Below are 13,334 nucleotides of genomic sequence, written 5' to 3'. Positions count from 1 at the left end.
GGGGCAGCATTATAGTAGTTATATTCTTGTACATAGGGGGCAGTATTATAGTAGTTATATTATTGGACATAGAGGCAGTACTATAGTAGTTATATTCTTGTACATAGGGGGCAGTATTATAGTAGTTATATTCTTGTACATAGGGGGCAGCATTATAGTAGTTATATTCTTGTACATAGGGGCAGTATTATAGTAGTTATATTCTTGTACATAGAGGCAGTATTATAGTAGTTATATTCTTGTACATAGGGGCAGTATTATAGTAGTTATATTCTTGTACATAGGGGGCAGTATTATAGTAGTTATATTCTTGTACATAGGGGGCAGCATTATAGTAGTTATATTCTTGTACATAGGGGCAGTATTATAGTAGTTATATTCTTGTACATAGGGGGCAGTATTATAGTAGTTATATTCTTGTACATAGGAGCAGTATTATAGTAGTTATATTCTTGTACATAGGGAGCAGTATTATAGTAGTTATATTCTTGTACATAGGGGGCAGTATTATAGTAGTTATATTCTTGTACATAGGAGCAGTATTATAGTAGTTATATTCTTGTACATAGGGAGCAGTATTATAGTAGTTATATTCTTGTACATAGAGGCAGTATTATAGTAGTTATATTCTTGTACATAGGAGCAGTATTATAGTAGTTATATTCTTGTACATAGGAGCAGTATTATAGTAGTTATATTCTTGTACATAGAGGCAGTATTATAGTAGTTATATTCTTGTACATAGGGGGCAGTATTATAGTAGTTATATTCTTGTACATAGGAGCAGTATTATAGTAGTTATATTCTTGTACATAGGGGGCAGTATTATAGTAGTTATATTCTTGTACATAGGGGGCAGTATTATAGTAGTTATATTCTTGTACATAGGGGCAGTATTATAGTAGTTATATTCTTGTACATAGGGGGCGGTATTATAGTAGTTATATTCTTGTACATAGGGGCAGTATTATAGTAGTTATATTCCTGTACATAGGAGCAGTATTATAGTAGTTATATTCTTGTACATAGAGGCAGTATTATAGTAGTTATATACTTGTATATAGGGGGCAGTATTATAGTAGTTATATTCTTGTACATAGGAGCAGTATTATAGTAGTTATATTCTTGTACATAGGGGGCAGTATTATAGTAGTTATATTCTTGTACATAGGGGGCAGTATTATAGTAGTTATATTCTTGTACATAGGGGCAGTATTATAGTAGTTATATTCTTGTACATAGGGGGCGGTATTATAGTAGTTATATTCTTGTACATAGGGGCAGTATTATAGTAGTTATATTCCTGTACATAGGAGCAGTATTATAGGAGTTATATTCTTGTACATAGGGGCAGTATTATAGTAGTTATATTCTTGTACATAGGGAGCAGTATTAGAGGAGTTATATTCTTGTACATAGGGAGCAGTATTATAGTAGTTATATTCTTGTACATAGGGGGCAGTATTATAGTAGTTATATTCCTGTACATAGGGGGCAGTATTATAGTAGTTATATTCTTGTACATAGGGAGCAGTATTATAGGAGTTATATTCTTGTACATAGGGGCAGTATGATAGTTGTTATATTCTTGTACATAGGGAGCAGTATTATAGGAGTTATATTCTTGTACATATGGGGCAGTATTATAGTAGTTATAATCTTGTATATAGGAGCAGTATTATTGTAGTTATATTCTTGTATATAGGAACAGTATTATAGTAGTTATATTCTTGTACATAGGGGCAGTATTATAGTAGTTATATTCTTGTACATAGGGACAGTATTATAGTAGTTATATTCTTGTATATAGGAGCAGTATTATAGTAGTTACTGTTTATTCTTGTATATAGGGGCAGTATTATAGTAGTTATATTCTTGTACATAGGGGCAGTATTATAGTCGTTACATTCTTGTACATAGGGGCAGTATTATAGTAGTTATATTCTTGTACATAGGGGCAGTATTATAGTAGTTATATTCTTGTACATAGGAGCAGTATTATAGTAGTTATATTCTTGTACATAGGGAGCAGTATTATAGGAGTTATATTCTTGTACATAGGGGGCAGTATTATAGTTGTTATATTCTTGTACATAGGGGGCAGTATTATAGTAGTTATATTCTTGTACATAGGGGGCAGTATTATAGTAGTTATATTCTTATACATAGGGGGCAGTATTATAGTAGTTATATTCTTGTACATAGGGGGCAGTATTATAGTAGTTATATTCTTGTACATATGGGGCAGTATTATAGTAGTTATATTCTTGTATATAGGAGCAGTATTATTGTAGTTATATTCTTGTATAGAGGAACAGTATTATAGTAGTTATATTCTTGTATATAGGGGCAGTATTATAGTAGTTATATTCTTGTACATAGGGACAGTATTATAGTAGTTATATTCTTGTATATAGGAGCAGTATTATAGTAGTTATATTCTTGTATATAGGAGCAGTATTATAGTAGTTATATTCTTGTATATAGGAGCAGTATTATAGTAGTTATATTCTTGTATATAGGAGCAGTATTATAGGAGTTATATTCTTGTACATAGGGGCAGTATTATGGTAGTTATATTCTTGTACATAGGAGCAGTATTATAGTAGTTATATTCTTGTACATAGGAGCAGTATTATAGTAGTTATATTCTTGTACATAGGGAGCAGTATTATAGGAGTTATATTCTTGTACATAGGGAGCAGTATTATAGTAGTTATATTCTTGTACATAGGGGGCAGTATTATAGTAGTTATATTCTTGTATATAGGAGCAGTATTATAGTAGTTATATTCTTGTATATAGGAGCAGTATTATAGGAGTTATATTCTTGTACATAGGGGGCAGTATTATAGTTGTTATATTCTTGTACATAGGGGGCAGTATTATAGTAGTTATATTCTTGTACATAGGGGGCAGTATTATAGTAGTTATATTCTTGTACATATGGGGCAGTATTATAGTAGTTATAATCTTGTATATAGGAGCAGTATTATTGTAGTTATATTCTTGTATATAGGAACAGTATTATAGTAGTTATATTCTTGTATATAGGGGCAGTATTATAGTAGTTATATTCTTGTACATAGGGACAGTATTATAGTAGTTATATTCTTGTATATAGGAGCAGTATTATAGTAGTTATATTCTTGTATATAGGAGCAGTATTACAGTAGTTATATTCTTGTATATAGGAGCAGTATTATAGTAGTTATATTCTTGTATATAGGAGCAGTATTATAGTAGTTATATTCTTGTACATAGGGGCAGTATTATAGTAGTTATATTCTTGTACATAGGAGCAGTATTATAGTAGTTATATTCTTGTACATAGGAGCAGTATTATAGTAGTTATATTCTTGTACATAGGGAGCAGTATTATAGGAGTTATATTCTTGTACATAGGGAGCAGTATTATAGTAGTTATATTCTTGTACATAGGGGGCAGTATTATAGTAGTTATATTCTTGTATATAGGAGCAGTATTATAGTAGTTATATTCTTGTATATAGGAGCAGTATTATAGGAGTTATATTCTTGTACATAGGGGCAGTATTATAGTAGTTATATTCTTGTACATAGGAGCAGTATTATAGTAGTTATATTCTTGTACATAGGAGCAGTATTATAGTAGTTATATTCTTGTACATAGGGAGCAGTATTATAGGAGTTATATTCTTGTACATAGGGAGCAGTATTATAGTAGTTATATTCTTGTACATAGGGGGCAGTATTATAGTAGGTATATTCTTGTACATAGGGGGCAGTATTATAGTAGTTATATTCCTGTACATAGGAGCAGTATTATAGTAGTTATATTCTTGTACATAGGGAGCAGTATTATAGGAGTTATATTCTTGTACATAGGGGCAGTATTATAGTTGTTATATTCTTGTACATAGGGAGCAGTATTATAGTAGTTATATTCTTGTATATAGGAGCAGTATTATAGTAGTTATATTCTTGTATATAGGAGCAGTATTATAGTAGTTATATTCTTGTACATAGGGGCAGTATTATAGTAGTTATATTCTTGTATATAGGAGCAGTGTTATAGTAGTTATATTCTTGTATATAGGAGCAGTATTATAGTAGTTATATTCTTGTATATAGGGGCAGTATTATAGTAGTTATATTCTTGTACATAGGGGCAGTATTATAGTAGTTATATTCTTGTACATAGGGGCAGTATTATAGTAGTTATATTCTTGTACATAGGGGAAGTATTATAGTAGTTATATTCTTGTACATAGGAGCAGTATTATAGTAGTTATATTCTTGTACATAGGAGCAGTATTATAGTAGTTATATTCTTGTACATAGGGAGCAGTATTATAGGAGTTATATTCTTGTACATAGGGAGCAGTATTATAGTAGTTATATTCTTGTACATAGGGGGCAGTATTATAGTAGGTATATTCTTGTACATAGGGGGCAGTATTATAGTAGTTATATTCCTGTACATAGGAGCAGTATTATAGTAGTTATATTCTTGTACATAGGGAGCAGTATTATAGGAGTTATATTCTTGTACATAGGGGCAGTATTATAGTTGTTATATTCTTGTACATAGGGAGCAGTATTATAGTAGTTATATTCTTGTATATAGGAGCAGTATTATAGTAGTTATATTCTTGTATATAGGAGCAGTATTATAGTAGTTATATTCTTGTACATAGGGGCAGTATTATAGTAGTTATATTCTTGTATATAGGAGCAGTGTTATAGTAGTTATATTCTTGTATATAGGAGCAGTATTATAGTAGTTATATTCTTGTATATAGGGGCAGTATTATAGTAGTTATATTCTTGTACATAGGGGCAGTATTATAGTAGTTATATTCTTGTACATAGGGGCAGTATTATAGTAGTTATATTCTTGTACATAGGGGAAGTATTATAGTAGTTATATTCTTGTACATAGGAGCAGTATTATAGTAGTTATATTCTTGTACATAGGAGCAGTATTATAGTAGTTATATTCTTGTACATAGGGGGCAGTATTATAGTAGTTATATTCTTGTACATAGGGGCAGTATTATAGTAGTTATATTCTTGTATATAGGAGCAGTATTATAGTAGTTATATTCTTGTACATAGGGGCAGTATTATAGTAGTTATATTCTTGTACATAGGGGCAGTATTATAGTCGTTATATTCTTGTACATAGGGGCAGTATTATAGTAGTTATATTCTTGTACATAGGGGCAGTATTATAGTAGTTATATTCTTGTACATAGGGGAAGTATTATAGTAGTTATATTCTTGTACATAGGAGCAGTATTATAGTAGTTATATTCTTGTACATAGGGGCAGTATTATAGTAGTTATATTCTTGTATATAGGAGCAGTATTATAGTAGTTATATTCTTGTACATAGGGGCAGTATTATAGTAGTTATATTCTTGTACATAGGGGCAGTATTATAGTAGTTATATTCTTGTACATAGGGGCAGTATTATAGTAGTTATATTCTTGTACATAGGGGCAGTATTATAGTAGTTATATTCTTGTACATAGGGGCAGTATTATAGTAGTTATATTCTTGTACATAGGGGGCAGTATTATAGTAGTTATATTCTTGTACATAGGGGCAGTATTATAGCAGTTATATTCTTGTACATAGGGGGCAGTATTATAGTAGTTATATTCTTGTACATAGGGGCAGTATTATAGTAGTTATATTCTTGTACATTTTATCCATTTACCATTTAAGCTGAATTGCCTTTTAAATCTAGACCAAAAAGTAATGCAGAATACAAGCCGTTTCTCGGCATCTCCTAATATAATAAATATGTAATGATATATGAAGAAGAAAAAACGCGGACAGTACCGCTGTTACCGTTAGACTTCTTGTGGTGTGTGGTATCCGAAGCACTCGATGCTGGCAGTTGCGGGTGCTGGTCTGAAGATCCACAACGTAGAATATTTCCAGGAAGAAAGAAAGACCGCACTCCTGAAGCTGATGAAATATCGCTGGGTTTATTAATACATGCTCTACATGTCGGCCGGGGGAGTGATAAAGGAGAGGAAAAAACAGCTGACAACGGCCGTTTCGCACTACCAATGCGCTTCAACGCATTGGTAGTGCGAAACGTCCGTTGTCAGCTGTTTTTTCCTCTCCTTTACAACTCCCCCGGCCGACATGTAGAGCATGTATTAATAAACCCAGCGATATTTCATCAGCTTCAGGAGTGCGGTCTTTCTTTCTTCCTGGAAATAATAAATATATAAAACGGGCGCCATGGTAGTGGTACCCTTGTTTTATAGTTTTATTTATTTGCTGGAAGTGGACAAGAAAATAGCCAGAAGATGTCCATGGCGCTATGTGAGACTCTACAGCAGCAGTCTCTGTTCTCTGTACATGGCTCCAGGCCGGTAAATGAGTTCAGCACAATATACTGCAGGGTCTTTTAGTTGCATCAAGAAGCTCGATATAATGGGGTGTTACAGTCTTCCTGACGGGCTCCGGAGGTTCTACAGGGTCAATAACCATGTTAAGAGCCTTTTATCTGCAGAGAAGTGCACATAGATTGCTAAGGCGCTTCTATCCATTACTACTGATGGATAGCAGATTTCGAAGCCCTGGGAGATGTGATCCTTCATACAGATCTTACTATTCCAAAAGCTTATTTAACCTATAAAAAACCCCAGCGCTTTGTGCCAGAGAATTTGGTAACTTAATTAAAGGGCTTCTTCACTTTGGAGAAATCCTTTTTTGGGGATCAGGTCGCTAGCTGTAAGTGGAATCCTACAGTGCCTCCAGTGGAGAATTTGAGTACTACACAGTTTGGTTGGCTGTCCATACAATGCACTGATATCCCGGGTCCTCCAGTGAGAGAGACACTTGGTGAACCCCCTATTTACTAAAAAAGGTCTCTTGGGATACTTGAAAATGGGTATTTGGGGCCAGAAATCTACAGGGTGGGCCATTTATATGGATGCACCTAAATAAAATGGGAATGGTTGGTGACCCAGATCGGAAAGTGCTGAATTTGCAGAATGGGCAAAACAAAAATTGGAACAGGACCCCCAGTTTACATAGAACATTATGTTCAGTGATGAGGCAGACTTTTTTGGGTGGGCCATTTATATGGATACACCTAAATAAAATGGGAATGGTGACAGATTTCTTTCGGAGGGATGTCTTGCATTGAAATCTGCTGTAACGACCCCGGGTACTGCGTTCACCAGACATCAACACAATTTCTATCCGCTCCTCACATGTTAACCTCTGCAACATGTCAATGGCTGTGAACAAAGAGAAACTTGTAAATAACTCATGAAAGAATAAAGTTACGTTAAAACCAAGCGCACCATTGTTTTTCTTGGGAAATTCTCAATAAGTTTGATGTGTCACATGACCCTCTTCCCATTGAAAAAAAAATAAAGTTGGAACCAAAATGGCCGACTTCAAAATGGCCGCCATGGTCACCACCCATCTTCAAAAGTTTTCCCCTCTCCCAAATACTAATGTGCCACAAACAGGAAGTAGATATCAACAACCATTCCCATTTTATTTAGGTGTATCCATATAAATGGCTCACCCTGTACTTGAAATTGTACTTTAAAGAACCTGTCACCACATGTTAGGCTCTAAACTGTTTTACCAAAGGTGTTTACAGATGTCCCTCAATGATATTTATAAAATAGATGACACTATATGTTGATTGCTGGATGAAGAGTCATGTGGGCGGTCCTAGGGACCTGACACCGATCCAGGTTTGAGTTATGTCTCACGGACCGGGATATATCATTACCAGCTCTGGCAGCATTTGGCTCACGTGCAGCACTATATTATGAATTCCTTTTATATAGGGTCATGTATGGTGGCGGTTTTAGTCCTAATCTGTGATGATACGTTCCCTTTAAACTTTACTGAATCATAGTATCCTGCCACATTGAAACATAGGATGACATCAGTATTACAATTACCATTTCTCTGTCCAAGCCTCCAGCTTCCACAAATCCCTCTGCAACATTAAATTATTCCCTACTGTGTCAATTACCTTGCAGTATTTAATACCACCTGCAAAGATTGAAATTCTACTATGTATACAGTCAACTAGATGATTCTTAAACATATCTAATGGATGAGGGCCCAATACCGACCCTGATGGCTCCCTACTGTTAACTGTGACCGCATCAGATTGGGTTCCATTAATAACCGCCCTCTGCTTCCTATCACTGAGCCGGTGTTTTGACCCAATTACTCATGCAAAATTTACATTGTTTCCCGTTACATCGCAATTCTCTATTCTTCTGCCATTACTGTCCCTTCTCACCAAAGCTGGAAATCTGTTCAATGTAATTTACTCCCAATTTTAAGCACAAACGTTCCACAAATTTTTTTGCATTCCCCATGGTTTTATTTTTACCAGCCGCCAGGTTTAGCGTTTGAGAAAAGAGCAGGTGCCCAAGAGGATGGGAAGGAAATTAAAAAAAAAAAAAAATCCCACAAGTGTAATCAAGACTCAGGGGTTTAATTATCTTAATGAAACAACTGTGTAACGAAGAAGGCAAAATGCTGCAATCTTCTCCAGTGTAAGATACAATATATATGGAAATAGAGATGAGATGTAACTGGAGATACATGAAAGTAATGGAACATAATGATCAGAACCTGGGATCTCTTAAAGGGACAGTAAAATCAGATAACAGGCTGATCTACTAAAAGCCTTCTGGTCTACAGGATTTACACAGGAAAGCCCCATGACAGATGACACGATCAGTAATATCATAGATTTTCCATTAAATATCACTGGCTTAACCTAGCAAAAAGTATGGCACCTCCTTCCCCGAGTACTGCAGGGGTTAAGTGATAGACAGACCATTCTTTCTAATATTTTAGGATTCCATAATAGCAGGGTCTGTACCACAAGATGGGCACATAGAAAATGTGGCGCCAATATTCAAAATTGGGACAGAAACAGAGCCTGGAAATGATAGGCTAGTAAGATTAACCTCTACTAGGGCAACATCTAGGCGGGTCTTCTAAAAGATGGTATCCTGGAGTATGTGAGTAAGAATAACCTCATGACCCAGCTATAGTTTTATGAGGGATCGGTCCTGTCAAAGTAATCTGATCAGCAGATTACATGGGGAGGTAAGTTTCAGACTGGACCAGGGTAAGAAGGTGGATATTGACTATCAGGACTTTTCAGAGTCATTTCATAGATTACTATATAACGGGTTGGTATATAAAATGAAAGTAATGGGACTAGGTCAAAACATGTGTAACTGTATCCACAACCGGCTCATTGATAGGAAACAGGGGGTAGTTATTAAAGAATTATACTGAATTGGTCAGGTTAATAATGGCTTAGTACAGGAGTCGGTATTGGGCCTTCTTTTTAACGTATTTATTAATGATTTGGTTGAGGACATGCATAGGAGAATTTCAAAATTGGCAGATGACAGTAAATTCTGTAAGGTAATCAACACTAAAAGGGATAATTTAATGTTATAGAGGGAATTATGTAAACTGGAGGCTTGGGATGAGAAATGGTAATTGAAGTTTAATGCACATAAAAATACACTCATGGACTTGGGCCAAGGAATTAAAATGTATAATGATGTACTACATGGTAAATCATTGTGAAAAACTGTCACTGAAAAAGACTTGGCTTGCATGGTAACAGGGCATTGTCTATGTCTAGAGCATACATGTTAAACTCTGGCTCGTGTCAAATCGTCCTGCAGAGTTAGTATGTTTGGCCCACAAGACCAGACAGGGCTATTATTGTGCATAGAGTGCTATGTGGGGCCATTATACTGTATGGAGGACTATTATACTGTATGGAGCATTATGTGAGGTCATTATACTATATGGAGAACTATGTGGGGCCATAATACTGTATGGAGGACTGTGTGGGGCCATTATACTGTTTCGAGGACTGTGTGGGGCCATTATACTGTATGAAAGGCAATGCAGGGCCCATTATACAGTATGGAGGACTATGTGGGGCCATTATACTGTATGGAGCACTATGTGGGGTCATTATACTGTATGGAGCACTATGTGGTGCCCATAATACTGTATGGAGGACTATTATACTGTATGGAGTAGTATGTGAGGCCATTATACTTTATGGAGTACTATACTGTATACTGTATAGAAGGCAATGAAGAGCCCGTTCTACTGTATGGACAATTGTGTGAAGCCATTATATTGTATGAAAGGCAATGAAGGGCCCATTATTCAGTATGGAGGACTATGTGGGGCCATTATACTGTGTGGAATGCAATGGAACAATATTGTGGTGCTCATAATACTGTATGGAAGACTATTATACTGTATGGAGTAATATGTAAGGCCATTATACTATATGGAGTACTTTGTGGGGCCATTATACTGTATGGAAGGCAATGAAGAGCCCATTATACTGTATGCAGGACTATGTGGGGCCATTATACTATATGGAAGGCAATACAGGTCCTATTGTACTGTATGGAGGACTATGTGGGGCCATTATACTGTGTGGAAAGCCATGCAGGGCCCATTATACTGTATGGAGAACTATGTGGGGTCATTATACTGTATGGAGCACTATGTGGTCCCCATAATACTGTGTGGAGGACTATTATACTATATGGAGTAAGAAGTGAGGCCATTATACTATATGGAGTACTATGTGGGGCCATATACTGTATGGAGGACTGTGTGAGGCCATTGTATTGTATAAAAGGCAATGCAGGGCCCATTATACTGTATGGAGGACTATGTGGGGCCATTATACTGTGTGGAAGGCAATGCATACACATATTTGGTATCGCTGTATGCAGCACGACCCGATCCATTGAACTATCATGCTAGTTAGCCCCCTCCGAGAACACTGTAATAAATAAAGCGGCAAGAAAAACTATGCTTATTCATCATACTGCAGCACAAAAAGTGGAGTGCAGCACGATCAAAGTCAAATAGAAATAAAAATTGTATTGCTGAAAATGTCATCTTGTCCTGCCAAGAACAAGCCGCCATACAGACAGCTCCATCAGTGGAAAAATAGAAAAGTTATAGCTCTCAGAATAAAGCAATGCAAAAATAATTCTTTTTCTACAAAACAGTTTTTGTGTAAAAGCGCCAAAACATAAAAAGAATTCTAGAAATGTGATATCTCTGTAATTGTACTGACCTTAAGAATAAAGCCGCCTAACCAATTTTACCGCACGCGGAACGGCATAGAAAACGGCTCCGAAAAATTCCTGAATTTCTTGTTTTTTGTTCATTCTGCCTCCCAAAAATCGGAATAGAAAGCGATAAAAAAAAGTCATGGGCGTGAAAATGTTTTTAATAAAAAAAGATTTAGTTGGAAAAATGAGAAATTTCTTACACTTTTCGCCCTTATAATTTCCTAATAATAAAAAAAAATTATGTTTCAAAAACAATATTTACCACTAACATGAAGTACAACGTGTCACGAAAAAACAATCTCAGGATCGGTGGGATCCGCTGAAGCGTTTCAGAGTTCTAACATCAGGAAGTGACATTGGGCAGAATTAAAAAAGATTGGCCTGGTCACGAAGGTGAAAACAAACTGGGGAAGAAGGGGCTAAGGAGGGTCTAGGAGCCATCTGAGCTATAGGGTCTTGGGCAATGACCAATTATCTCCTACTTAGGAAGGTCTAGCCACCATGTGAAGTAGCAGGTCTTGGCCAAAGCCTTATGACTGCCTGCTAATGGATTCTGGGAGCCACCTAAGCTTTTACATCCTTGGGCACTGCCCGGTGACTGTTACACCCTCAGGAGTCCGGCTCCGCAGTCTACCAGATACATCAGTTCTGCACATGATCAATAGAAATATCTCTGATCATAGGAAATGTAAAGTTCCGCTGCACAGTACGAGACGTCTTCAATTCATCTTCCGCCTCCTGTGGCCAAAAAATCACTTCCTGCTTCCTTCTCCTTTCATCCTAACGGTGGGCGGAAATAAATAAGAAGTCGGGGATAAGAAGCGGCTTTTATGTGTTTTATGGTAATTGGGAAAGTTTGTACCTAAAAAAAAAAATCAACTTTAAGTTAGGACAAAGTATTAGTGAGGCTTAGCTAAGTTGTTAGGGTTATGTCTGACCAAGAAGGTAGTAACAACAGGCAGAATAGTGACTGCAGCTCTGGAGTATAATACAGGAGGTAACTCAGGATCAGTAATGTAATGTATGTACACAGTGACTGCACCAGCAGAATAGTGAGTGCAGCTCTGGGGTATAATACAGGAGGTAACTCAGGATCAGTAATGTAATGTATGTACACAGTGACTGCACCAGCAGAATAGTGAGTGCAGCTCTGGGGTATAATACAGGATGTAACTCAGGATCAGTAATGTAATGTATGTACCCAGTGACTGCACCAGCAGAATAGTGACTGCAGCTCTGGAGTATAATACAGGAGGTAACTCAGGATCAGTAATGTAATGTATGTACACAGTGATTGCACCAGCAGAATAGTGAGTGCAGCTCTGGAGTATAATACAGGATGTAACTCAGGATCAGTAATGTAATGTATGTACACAGTGACTGCACCAGCAGAATAGTGAGTGCAGCTCTGGAGTATAATACAGGAGGTAACTCAGGATCAGTAATGTAATGTATGTACACAGTGACTGCACCAGCAGAATAGTGAGTGCAGCTCTGGAGTATAATACAGGAGGTAACTCAGGATCAGTAATGTAATGTATGTACACAGTGACTGCACCAGCAGAATAGTGAGTGCAGCTCTGGAGTATAATACAGGATACATCAGGATCAGTAATGTAATGTATGCACACAGTGACTGCACCAGCAGAATAGTGAGTGCAGCTCTGGAGTATAATACAGGATGTAACTGAGGATCAGTAATGTAATGTATGTACACAGTGACTGCACCAGCAGAATAGTGAGTGCAGCTCTGGAGTATAATACAGGATGTAACTCAGGATCAGTAATGTAATGTATGTACACAGTGACTGCACCAGCAGAATAGTGAGTGCAGCTCTGGAGTATAATACAGGATGTAACTCAGGATCAGTAATGTAATATATGTACACAGTGACTGCACCAGCAGAATAGTGAGTGCAGCTCTGGGGTATAATACAGGAGGTAACTCCGGATCAGTAATGTAATGTATGTACACAGTGATTGCACCAGCAGAATAGTGAGTGCAGCTCTGGGGTGTAATACAGGATGTAACTCAGGATCAGTAATGTAATGTATGTACACAGTGACTGCACGAGCAGAATAGTGAGTGCAGCTCTGGAGTATAATACAGGATGTAACTCAGGATCAGTAATGTAATGTATGTACACAGTGACTGCGCCAGCAGAATAGTGAGTGCAGCTCTGGAGTATAATACAGGATGT

The 13,334-nt window shown here is 36.6% G+C and overlaps 1 protein-coding gene across 1 annotated transcript in view; it reads right to left on the bottom strand.

Annotated features, from left to right (window-relative positions):
- The window catches only part of RGS11 (regulator of G protein signaling 11), a 104,367-nt gene that overhangs the window by 51,702 nt on the left and 39,331 nt on the right, over nt 1-13,334 (bottom strand). The window lies entirely within an intron of this gene.

The sequence above is a fragment of the Dendrobates tinctorius genome, unplaced genomic scaffold (genome assembly GCF_039654945.1).
Source record: "Dendrobates tinctorius isolate UK_male_01 unplaced genomic scaffold, ASM3965494v1 ptg000257l, whole genome shotgun sequence".
NCBI lineage: Eukaryota > Metazoa > Chordata > Amphibia > Anura > Dendrobatidae > Dendrobates > Dendrobates tinctorius.
Note: the sequence above shows the minus strand (reverse complement) of the source record. Positions and strands in the feature narration are given on the sequence as shown.